The sequence below is a fragment of the Psittacula echo genome, assembly GCF_963264785.1.
Source record: "Psittacula echo genome assembly, chromosome: 3".
NCBI lineage: Eukaryota > Metazoa > Chordata > Aves > Psittaciformes > Psittacidae > Psittacula > Psittacula echo.
This window is the reverse complement of record NC_137736.1, coordinates 45,961,994-45,974,896: the sequence shown is the minus strand read 5'-3', so window position 1 is coordinate 45,974,896 and position 12,903 is coordinate 45,961,994. Positions and strand designations below refer to the sequence as shown.

Sequence of the window (12,903 nt, the reverse complement as noted above, 5' to 3'; positions counted from 1 at the left end):
ATCCAGATGTAACAGAGTGGACAATACAAGTTGGCAATCCCAAAGCTTTTGTGCTTAGGCCCATATTGTTTGGTTTATACTATCCATTCCAGTTTCACAACTTGTTAATGGAAACCAATCTTCTTAAGAATTTAATCCTCTTAAATCACACATAAAATGCACAAAATGGACCTAGGTTGGTAAAGCCCTCCTTTTTCACACTTGAATGAGCACCACTATGCTGCAGTGATGCCAATGCTCACTTTTATATGACAGTGTAAGACTCAAGACATTTCCATGCAATGCAGCACACCCTCCACCCCCATTTCAGCAGCAATAAACTCTTCACCTGCCACTGAGAAAATTCTTGTGATAAAAAGAATCACATTTGCTCTCTTACTGAAGAGAGACTATTCTATAAAAGCTACCAGTCTTCAGCATTTCCCCTTTTGTAAGAAACTGGTCACCAGAAAGCTCTAACGCACAGTGGATCTTCTAGTCTTTTTGTGTTCTGCACTTAAGTCAGCACTGTCTGCACAGAACTTAAAAATCCCCTGAAAAGCAATGCTTCCTGCCACACAAGGAAAGAATTTCAGAACTTATCGGCAACTTCTATCGTTCCGAAGTAAAAACCTGTATCTTTATCAATGCCATATGAAGAACTATCTAGGTATTACATGCAATCCAACCTATGAAACACTAAGTTAACTCTGATAATGCAAACATACTAACTTCAACTTTTTGTGCATTCTCTTTCTATTCCTTCTATGGCGATAGCGGATAAAAAAAAAAGTGAGAACGCTTTTCCTCTATTTAATGATGAAGTCTCAGATCTGTTTCACAGAATTGACTAGCTGAGGTTGAAAGCGACCGCTGGAAGTCATCTGGCCTAACCCCACCGCTCAAGCACAGCCACCTAGACCAGGACCTTGTCCAAGCAACTTCTGAGTATCTCCAAGGATGGTGACTTCACAACCTCCCTGGGCAACCTGTGCTAGGGCTCAGTCACCTTCACAGTGAAAAAATGTTTCCTGATGTTCAGGAGGAGCCCCCTACTTTTCAGTTTGTGCCCACTGTCTCTGGTTCCGTCACTAGGCATTGCTGAAAAGAGCCTGGCTCTGTCTTCTTTGCACCCTCCCTTCAGGTTGGTCAATTATGATTTCACCTTTGTGAATCCATACTGACTAACCCCAGTTACCTTTCTGTCCTTTTGTACATGGAAATGGTTTCCAAGATTAGCTGTTCTATCACCATCCCAGGGATGAAGGTATGCCTGACCATTCTGTAGCTCCCTGGCTCCTCCTCCTCATCTTTTTTAAAGACAGGAGTGGTATTTGCTTTACTTCAGTCCTCAGGCATCTCTCCCAGTCACTGTGATCATTGGAATATAATCAAGAGGGGCCTCGTAGTGACATCTGCCAGGTCCCTCAGCACTCATGTGTGCATCCTGTCGGGACCAACGGACTTCTGTATGCCCAAGTATTCTCTAACCTGACCCTTTTCCATCAAGAGTATGTCTTCCCTTCTCCAGACCTTCCCTTTATCTATATGTGCCAAAATGTGCACTAACTGGTTCTGGTGATGAGGCAGCAGAGGCAGCATTCTAAAGCTGTGCTTCTGAAGCACTAATTTATATATTTTTCAAGTATTCAGCAAAATCTATGTGCATGAATTATTGCCGAAAATATCCTTTTGTATCTGATCATTTCAGTACCATCTGTACGTGCACAGCAACTGTGTGTACACATCAGCATGCTCAAACACATACTTCTCTTAGATCAACATTTCTCTTTCAAAATATTCTTTTTTTCAATATATTCCAGCAAAGTTGGAAACAAACTGCATGTTACAAATCCTGAGCACGTATGTGTGCCAGAGTGTGTATATATACAAAAAAAATCAGATGTACACTTTGGCAGAATGAACACATCATCCCAGCAACTTTAAAAATTGGAAGGTGAAAAAACATATTTTAAAGACATTGTAAAGAATGTAAACATTGTAAAGAACTTGCGTTTGTCTTGGGTATTCTAAATCTAAGATGACCAGTAAGGATAGATGCTAGTTTCCATTGTAATATTGACAAATTTTTGCATGTGTGTACATGTATGCATGCTGTGTACCACTCCTAATAAACTTAAATTCCTTTCTCCTTTCAGGTGAAAATTCTACCATCGTTAACTCAAGGCTGAATCCTTACAGAATTTAAAAGAAATACTGATTCATTCTATTTGTCAAGGGAACTATTTGCTGGTGGACATTTGTATTTTCATCTTTTACATTAGTTTATGATCAGCTGCATTACATACTACCTAAACCACCCACTGCAATTTTAAAGAATCCCAGCGGAGGAATAGCACAGTAGAACAGACTGCCAAGTATTCTTACTTCAAATACTTTGTTCCATTTCTGCTGAATTGTTTTATCTATTAGCTCTCTAGAAATCTTGGCAAAGTGAAAAATGTGTGAAACAGAACTTCCTCAAACCTTTCTCTTACCTACTCAGACTCAGGGACACAGAGTGATCAGGCAGACACACTGCTTTAAAAGCATCACAGAATGTAACAAAAACAAGAAACGAAGAAGATAGGTATTAACTTGTTCTCTATACACAAACAAAAATTATTTTTGAGTGCAATGCAATTATTACGCAATCAACTTTCCAGTGATTATTTTGGGCACCCTCTAAAACAAACCCAAAACAACAAAACAAACCCAAAACGAAACCACCACTTCGTATTCCTGATACTAACAGAATATTCCCAGTCCTCACAGTTTCTCAGGGTTCAGATACACTTCAGTCTTCATAAGGCAGACCTTATACAACTCTTTTAAACAAAACGGAACGCAGATAACTTTAGTAGCTTGTCCATTACATGCATCTAGGAGCAAGATTTACGATAATTACCCACAAATTTGCAGTTTCCTTTTTTGACATAATTGCAGAACATTTGTTATTTTAACCTAAACTATTTCACAAATGCAGTTAAAAATATAAAAAAATATAAAAGCAAAACCTTTTATAGAAATGAAAATTATATGCAGAAGTAATCAACCCTCACTGCACCCACTATCTACCTGAATTAAAATACAAGACTTTCACACTGTAGAAAGCAATCTCGTTCTCAGCCAACTGTACTAATTACATTAGTTGATAGATATTGTCTTACAGCAAACTGGAAGAGAAGCCAGCTGTTCAGTTTGGTACTGAAGCCCCACCTCTAATCATTCCCTGAAAAACACCAACATTGTCCCACGTGATGAATTCAAATTAAATGAGATTACATATAGGGTGCTAAAAGACTGCTCCTCCTCTCCTTTATTCCATTCCTTGACAACTTTCACACCACTGCAGACACTCACACCAGCGATCTGGCTGCTGCAGTGGTGTGATCTTCTTTACAGTTATAACACCCTACTGCCTGTATTTTATTTGTTATTTATAAGCTTGTAAAGCTCCCTTCTCTCAAGCCTTATATTGCAGCAGTGTCTAAATAAAAGTCCCAAGACATAAATTTCTTTTCCTAGCCACACAGCTGCCTTACATCCTTCTTCATGCTGCAAAGTAAAACTGTCACAAAAAGCCACATTAAAAAAAAAAAAAAAAAAAAAAGAAAAAGAAAGAAAACTAAACTCAACTAAACACATTTGTCAACTTAAAAGTGGTTGCTACTGGCTTCTGTTATCATGAAGCTAAATATAGAATACAAGGAAACAAACAGAAGGTAACATTACTCTGAGTTTCCTTAACATTTCCTTAACAGTATAACAGTGCTAAATCAACACTGGCCTAGAAAGGAAGTAAGTGACAAACAAGTATGTGTATGAATTTAAAACACCAGTATTTCAGAATAAAGCTTTTAACAAGGTACACTCACAATATATGTCTACGCACAGGAATTCATACCTACATAGGAAAGAACAGTGAATGGACACAGACAAGTCAAACCTAGAATAGAAAAGCTTAAAAAAAGAAAAGGTGGGGGGAGGTGGCGGCATGAGCACCAAGTGTGAATCATTTTTCTCTTTAAGAATCAGCTGCAAATTAGAATAGAAAACATACTTGTAGGGAGACAAAAAAAAAAAATTAGGATGCACACCTTCTAGGCAAGCAGTGAAAAACTATTTAAGCATTATTGGGCTATAAAGAATAACAAAAATATTGTATTTTTAGGTACTTTATGAATACTAAATACTAATTTTTTCTAGTAATTGAATTTATGTGAATTTCTTTTATGTTTACTTTTTAATTCAAGACAAACTCTGCTGTAACATAAAATACTTGTATTTGTTTCTGAGATCTTATTACAGGAACAACAACTAGATAACGCATTAAAAGGAAACTGGACTTCAAACCCTTAAGGAAGTAGACGCAGAAGAGCCTCACCAGGTAAGCATTTCTCAGTAGTAAGGAAAAAGCCCAGCAAAGCCAGAGAAAAAAGTGAGTTTATCTATATGTAGGATCATATGTGTTTATCTCAGACTGGTTTTTTTTGAGCAGTATGTACTAGTGACAACCGAAAAGCCAGTCTGGGGCTAGTAAACTGATATATCTCTGATATATCCTAGTATATTGCCAGAATTTGAATAGCACCTCCAAAAAACATGTAAGTATTCTTAGTCTACAAATTTTATATACAGAGGACAGAGAAACAACCAACCAAAGACTACAATAATAATACCAAAAAGAAAATTAACTCTGTGCTCTGACACCAACAAAATAATCCACAAGGAAAAATGTTTGGAATCATCTAAATAGATGGCACAAGATCATATTTATGTGCTTACTAATATCAGGAAGAAGAAGGCCATCCAGAATAAGGAAAATTAACACATCCAAACACCACAGGGGTCCTGCCACATCTAAAACTCTCAGTTTCAGGTTTTATGAATAAACACATAAGCAAAGTGTGAACATCACAATGACAAGTGCTTGACAAAGAAATTTCAAAACACTGGGGCAGAAAGGGGAAATTCAGGAAGAATGTTACCTTACTTTCAAAGATGTGTAAGAATTAGATGTGAATTGACTTAAGCAGAACATCAAAGAGTAAGCTGGTTAAGTCATGTATGGAACGCTTACTTAGGAAAGGTAGCCCTGGAAGACAGATTCCTCCTTTTCTGGGTACTCTAATTATGTGAATATGAGTAAAAATATTTTAAATGCTTAACTCTTTATGATAGCATATTTTAGATAACTGCTATTAAAAGAGCAACTAGTTCATCACCTTCACAATGAGTGACAAAGATCTGAGTATACACTCTTCAGTATACTGTATGTGTAAGTTAAAATTATGGTATGTATAGATTATACCAAAGGGGAAAAGAGCAGCCATCTAAAAAAATATAGTTTTACAGCAATAGTAATAATGGAATGTGTATTTAAATTGTTCCTATACATGAGTGACATTTAATGGGCATAGTCATGAAGTGACATAGAATTGGAAAGGTAAGAAAAAACACAATGAAACATTTATAGCTTAAGATATCCAAAGTATTCAGGTCAAACAGCCTGTTGACTCTGAAATTAAACTAGACCCATCCTGAAAAGAAAGACTGACTGCATCACTTCTGCTGTCAGCCTCACTGAAATTAAACTGAAATCAGATGAAACACAAAGTTAACCAAAACCAAGATATCCAAAGGTAAGATCTCTAACAGAGATAGGCATGCACAACATGTCAGGAAGGTTTTATTTGATAACAACAGTGTTGGTTAAAAAAAAAAAAAAAAAAAAAAAATTGTGCTCAACTACGCATAGAATAACAATAACTGGCAGCTTATTTTCAATAATATCAAAAGCAAATTTGTATGTGCAGTACCTGCTATTAGTACCTATAGATTAAGGCTTTCTGAAAGAACATTCAATTTATTTTTAACATGCTAAAACACTTCAAAAGGATTGGCATTATATTTTTGATTACACTAATGCCTGCTGTTGTGGAAAAATGGGTGTTCTTATTTGATGACAGAATAAGGGTGTAAAATACTATAAATAAAATAAATGGCTCCATCATAATCACATTTCACCAGGAAGCTTTAACAATTTCATAAACAGATGAGAAAATTCTCTTTCTAAAAAAGTTCACATATCGATTTAGAAAGCCCCAGAAGTTCTTATGTGAAATATGTGATAAATAACTGCATCCTATCTCGAAACCTCTGCATCATGAAGGGAATATTAACACACAACATCCGTATTCTGTTAATAAAAGGGACAGAAGTGACTGCAAAACAACTTGCACGGGTCACTTTGCCACAAAACAAAATACTACCTAAATGCAGGTGAAAGTCTCCTGGAAATTACGAAATAACTGACATAAAAAAGGAACAAGAACACTATCCTCCACATTCATTTTAAATAAACCCTCTTAATTATACAACATGATTTCTGAACAAGAAAATACCATAGTATGCTTGCTTTTGGAATAGAGAAACAACTTGTTGCCTCTCAGTGGAGATTTTAAATAAACCATATTTTTATATTAAGAGGCACAGATGACTAGGACACACATGGCTATACATAAATTGAATTCATCAAAACTCATGGACAGAAATGTGGCATTTCCAACAAATCGTTAGGCTGGTCCCGTACTCCAAAAAGTCCTTCCTGGACAGCAAACATGGTTGACATGCTGACCATAAACTGTAAAAACTGATTTTAGTGTGAGGTGTCTCTGCCCATGGCAGAGGGGTTAGAACCCCCCTGGATCTTAAGGTCCTTTCCAACCCTAACTATTCTATGATTCTATGACTTAAGACTTTGACTTAAGGTAAACGTTAGATAAACTAATTAACAAATTTTAATCTCATGGATAATTAAAATCTGTTCTAATATCTTAGCCAGTTTAAGTAACCACTGAAGGAATTAATTTTAATACTGATATCCCTGGTTCCAACAGATTTCACCTTCATCCATTAATTCTGTTCTGCTCTTAACAGAGTTAAGAAGGTACAATCAGAAGTATCTTCTACATATAGTTACTTACAGACATAAGTTATGACTTAATTTGAGTTTTCAGGTTTTTTGGTGTAAAGTGACCTTAAAGCTCCTATTCTTTTGAGGTATTCTCAGAATAGTTTTTTCTATTTTTAATACTTGATTTTTAATGTTATTTTGGAAGGCCCCAAGCCCCTGCTAGACAAAGCATTAATGGACTGATAGCGCAATAGCCCCATATTACTATCCACAATCTTCCTGCCTCGACTTGCAGTGACTGAAGTTGCCAAGGCACTGACCATGAGCATTCAGTCACACTGCTAGTCCTTTCAGAGTTGCTGCTCTGCCAAAGTCACTTCCCCATACTGTCCAAGATCCTTTGTTCCTAATATACAGTTCAGCATTTAACTGTGCCCATATTGGTATTTTTAACACTCTTTGTGGAAGGACACAATTAATACATAAAAAAATGCTGGTGGGATCTCACTAGGAACTCTTCAAGGAACTGTTTCATGACAATTTTCTCTTTAAAGTAAGATTTTTAGACTGGATTAAAATCTGGTTTATATATTTATTTTGTATAGTGATAATTTACATATGAGAAACTGCCACAATCACCACTAAGAAAGTTCACAATTCTGGAATTTCAACTTCTATACAGTCAGGAACCAGAAAGAGAAAGAAGGAGAAAAAAAATAAATCTTGCTGCTAGTTTTAATCACAACAACTAAGCCAGATCTATATTGCCAGTACTGGTGAATATCCCCTTACACATTAGCCATTTTTCAAGATAAGATGACGGCCCCAAAAATAAATTTTAGCATTGAGTTACTGAAATAAATATACAGACATCACAACAGTATTAAAGTGCAAACCTTTTCCTCTAATACAGGTAATAGTAATTTTTACCAGTGTACAGGACAGTTTGCAGTGTACTTCCCTGTAATACTGTTCAACTTCAATTAATCAATTTTAATTTTTCTGACAAACTCACTATGGAATGAGTTTAGGCTACTGACCACACAATTTTCAAAAAAGAAAATCCAATTAATAAAGATCTAATTGCAATCTTATTTTCCACATGGAAGTTGAGCAGCGGCAAAAATACTGCTTTTATCAGTTTTCATTTCTTAATATTAGGTACATAGCTACCTAGATTTTTCCATTTTCATTACGGAAGTAGCGGCTTTGTTTTCACCCCTCTCAATATCCTTCAGGAACATTTTGCTTCCTCTAGACAAATGTTTGTTCTTGAGACACATGTACAAGATAACACTGAAACTAGAAAAATGGATTCCCAGGCAAGTTACTTAACACTGCTCCAAACACAGCTGCAGGTTTCCTTTTACTACTTTGCTAGCCTTCATTGTACAGATCAGGGCTCTGCTAGACACTGCAAAATATTTGCAAGTATTAGGCAAAATATTTTTCAGTCACAGGCAGAATAATGTTGATGCCAGTAATCAAATAGAAACCATTTTTGAAAAACTGACTATGATACTAAACTTTGGTGCTGAAGTTACATAAAGCAGTTATGTCCTGTAAAGACTGTAAACTTATTGGATATCAAGTGATTTTAAAAGGATGACTCAATGTTGGCACAGTTCCCCAGCTCATATACATAATTTCCTTTTCCTCCCCTCCCTTGAGTCAGGAAGTCTCCTAGATACATTTTTACTTTCCCAACTTGTTATGAGTATAGGATGAATTTTCAGTATTACCTGAAGAAATAAAACCCCTATGAGCTATGCTTTTTAAAGTAAAAAAGAGCTAGCAAAATAAAAACTGATTACTTCTACCTTTTGCATTAAGGCCTACAGAAATCTTTATTAAGGTAAAAATGGGAATTAAAAACATGAAGAGTGCACCAGTGTAGGTATTTTTTAAAGTCTCGGATGTTCCACATGTATTCATACATTCTATACTCATTATACTCCTACCTTTAAATTCAAAACTGCGTTTAAAAAGAAAATATTCTATGTCCAACAAACATTTCACAACCTCCCATTACTTCAGTAAGCAATGTTAGTGAGCTAAACCACAGAATAAAAAAGCCCCACAACATTCCCCATATCTGTGACTAATATTCAAATTGAGTCACTTAATAGAGCTAACGATTACTTAAATGTTCATACACAAACAATTGTTCTAAAAAGCTGATTAAAAATGCTGCTTTTGAAGTAGCAATTATTCTAATACAACAAAAAGCAAGCACTGCCATGCATAAAATTGGGTCAAGCTGACTTAAGGATATTCTGTTGATGTTGCCTGTTTTATACTTCTACCAAAGAAAAACAAGAATACAGCAGAAGTAAGCTGTAATTAACATGGACATTTGAAGTCAGAAATACAGGCTTCCATAATTTATGTCTTTGTAAGTTTTTCCATCTTTCTAAAAGAAGCACTTTCAACTGACATCAAATTACTTGTTGCAGACAGAATCTATTGTTTCACCTGACAGAAAACAAGATTTCCTAAAAGCAAACCATTTTTAAATGTTTAGTTTCAGGGTTTCTTTTTTATTCTTAAATTGTTAAGTCTCTAAGAGAAAAGCAATGCGGGGAGATAATAAAGAAAAATCACTGTATTTATGTATTTGTTCCTTTCTTTCTAGACTTTCTACTCTTTCCCATTCCTGGCTTTCTACTACAACAGTTTTAAGATCTAGAAGGATGTCTATGTCCACATTTATTTCAGGTAGCCAGCTCACATAATGAAAACTGCAGACCTGGTTACCATGACCAAACTCCTCCCATTCGTTTGGCATTACGGATGAAGCAAGAGAGTAGTTTGAAGAGCAAGTCCTGTCCCAAAGCAACAACTCAAAGGATGGATGAGGTCCTTTGGATAAACATAGCTGGCCAAACTGGGAGGATAAGCCTGAAGATGCTTTCCCCCCTCAGAATGAAAACACAAAGGCCCAGCCATAAGTAGGACTCTATAAAGAACTGTGAGCAGTAGGCTGTTTAGCAGGTAAAGCTGAGGAATTTCTGTTACCATGTAAAACTTCAGTGTTGGTCACCAAAAGCAGATTTGTATCGCAAATTTCATTTCCCAGTAGCTTCAATATAAGTTTTGTTCCTACCTTGTAAGCACTAATGTTTCAGAGCATTGCAGTTTAAAAAAAAATAAAAAAAACATATGTTTTTTAAAGAATCCATGAACATAATCAGCACTTACCTATGAAAGCTACGATTCCTGTTTGATTGAGATAATAGCCTAAATATACTCTAACTTCTGTATGGGTGAAAACCCTTAGCTTGGTCTGCACTGTGTAGCATTTTAAAATCAACAGAATGTTAATATAATCAAGCTGCCATAGGTAGATAAAACAATATCTCTTTTATTTATTTTTTTTTAATCAGAAAATTCTAAGGTGTTCCTTTCATGTTGTCTGTGGAAAAGAACTCTAATTCAGGACTACAAGTTGATAAATGTTTATTTTACAAGGTTTACATTTAAAAACCCCTGTATATAATGCACACTACATTCTATTGTTTTACATATATGCCTTGTTTCAGTGTTTCAGTTATGGCAAGCAAATTAAAGTTCATTTTCTAACACATAATGCAAAGTTTAAACCAGTGCATAGGCTAGTAGGTGTTAAATTACTACCCCTTTTCCTTATAAATTAGCCGGCCTGCTTCACTTAAGATGTTAAGACAATACAACAGAAGGGGTTTTGGGGGGTTGGGTTTGTCTTTTTTTTTTTTTTTTTTTAATTCCCCTCACTGAAAAGTACTTGCAGACTTACAAGAGGGGAAACATGAAAAGTGACTTGAGTTTTAACAGTCAAATGCTTTATCACATTGCATGCTTACATGTATTGTTGAACAGTTCACAAACAGTGCTCAGGATAACACGTTTCTCCAATAGAGTTTTTTTCTCAACTTCAGAAAACCCTTTTATGTTTAAATTTATGCTCAACAACAAGACAAATTATACAAATTAAATGTCTGCTATGACTAAATTATTATCTAAAAGCTGAAATAACAATAACATTAGCAAGCAAGGGTATCACTATTCCTAGCACCATTTTCAGAAGTAAATTTAAAACAATAAGCTAGAGTTATTTTAACTGTCACTTCACACATAACCATATTTCACATTTTAAAGCACTATATGAAAACGTAACTATTAAAATAACCACTAAGTATTACTTTTAAAAATCTAAACATTTTTAATGACACTAGACTCAGTGAGAAAACTTAACATACAGCTAAGATCATATACTTCTGGAGGAAAAAACAAAGTAAGTTTTACAGTATTTACATAGAGGTAAGCATTTCCCAACCAGGCTAAATTATCAACAGGTACCCCAAAACCAAGTACGAAACATGAGCACAACACAAGCCGTTTTTTAAGAAAATACAAAAGGATCTGTATTCAAACGGTACTGATCCCAAAGAGGCAAAAGACTACCACTGCCTTGAAATTAGGAGATTAAAATAAAATTTCCCCTTTTCCCCCTTATTGTTTTAAATAAGAAACTAAGCTCACCCGAACAGAACGAGCACGTAGAGCCAGAAATTTAAACATGACTAAGAAACCATGATGTTTAGATTTTCTGACTGAGCGATCATAAGTCTAACAGGGAAGACCAACCCTGGCGTTTTTGCTGTGACCAGCTGTTCCGGCAATTAGAAAATTTCCTGTCAGGCAAGTCAGACACAGTTGGGGGGTGGGGAGAGAGAAGGGAAATTAAAAAAAAAAAAAAAAAAAAAAAGAAAACAGATGATTCTTCCCCCTGCCTGTGGTAAATTTAAACTGGGCAGCAGTGGTACTCATGCTGCCGATGCTGTACAGATCAGCACAGGAAACTTAGAGCAGATTGACTGATAGCAACATGCTGCTGCAGACAGTAAGTTATTCGTGGTTCCCAGAAAAGAAAAACCATCAACATCTATTTCAGAAATCACACTACCATGCAACATCTCACTAGTTAAGCAGAATAGCAACTACTTTAAGTCCTAAACATGATAATTGTATTTTTATTAATTTTTATTTCACAAAATAACAGATACCACAATTTTTTAGACTTCAATGAAGAGAATGCAGTATGTGTATGCTTAATGACTATTTTTATTTACTAGTGTTGTTGGAGGACCAACTGACCCCGTTCATAGCCCTTTGAAATACTGCACATAGAAAATGCTATACAGATGTTAGAGGGTTTAGGCCAAGACAAACTGTAGAAATTATTTGAATTGGATCATCCAGCTCAAGTATCTGACTTAGACACCAATATTATATTGCTTGTACAGAGCAAAAATTGTCTTAAAGTAATAAATATACATAAGCTTTCATTCAATGTTTAAAAACGAAAACAAACCAACTTCAAATAAGTTGAGAATACGAATGAGAATTCAGTCTCATTACTTCAAACAGCTAGAGATGAAGTTTATTTGATCTCTCTTTAGATTTAGTACAGAGGGTATTTTCCTGAATATTGACAGCATCTCTAGCTTTTCTGATACTTAGTAAAACCACTGAATTACACAGTGTATGCACTATTAGAATATGGAGCAAGAATGTTTCTCTTCAAGGAATAAATAAAGGCAAGTAACAATATTTAGTCTAAGGTATATACAAGTACTCAGCTATAAACAGATCCAGGTGATTCCATTTAGTGACTCTGAACCAAAGGGAACGTGCAGCAAAATACAGTACTTCTTCGTGTACAAGAAGCTAAGAGGTAACCCTCCAAACTACCTCCTTTGATTGGGTGCCAACAAATACCTGGAATACTGTAGGTGGTTTTAGATTTTAATTCCTCTTCAGAAGACAAAGCCAGTAATTTATTTATTTTAAGTGACAGAACATGTTGCTTCTATCTCTGCCACATCCTGGCTGCCTACAGTATCAGTTTCTAACTTTGCTTTTAAAACCTGGATTACATGTCTCCCCAGTGTGAGCGAAGACCCTCTTGTCCAAATGCAGAGAAGAAATAAACTCCAGATACGTCCCCCTGAAATATCTCAAGA

At 35.5% G+C, this 12,903-nt stretch overlaps 1 protein-coding gene across 5 annotated transcripts in view; it reads right to left on the bottom strand.

The window, feature by feature from the left end:
* Positions 1-12,903, bottom strand: part of RPS6KA3 (ribosomal protein S6 kinase A3) — a 75,102-nt gene that overhangs the window by 41,701 nt on the left and 20,498 nt on the right. The window lies entirely within an intron of this gene.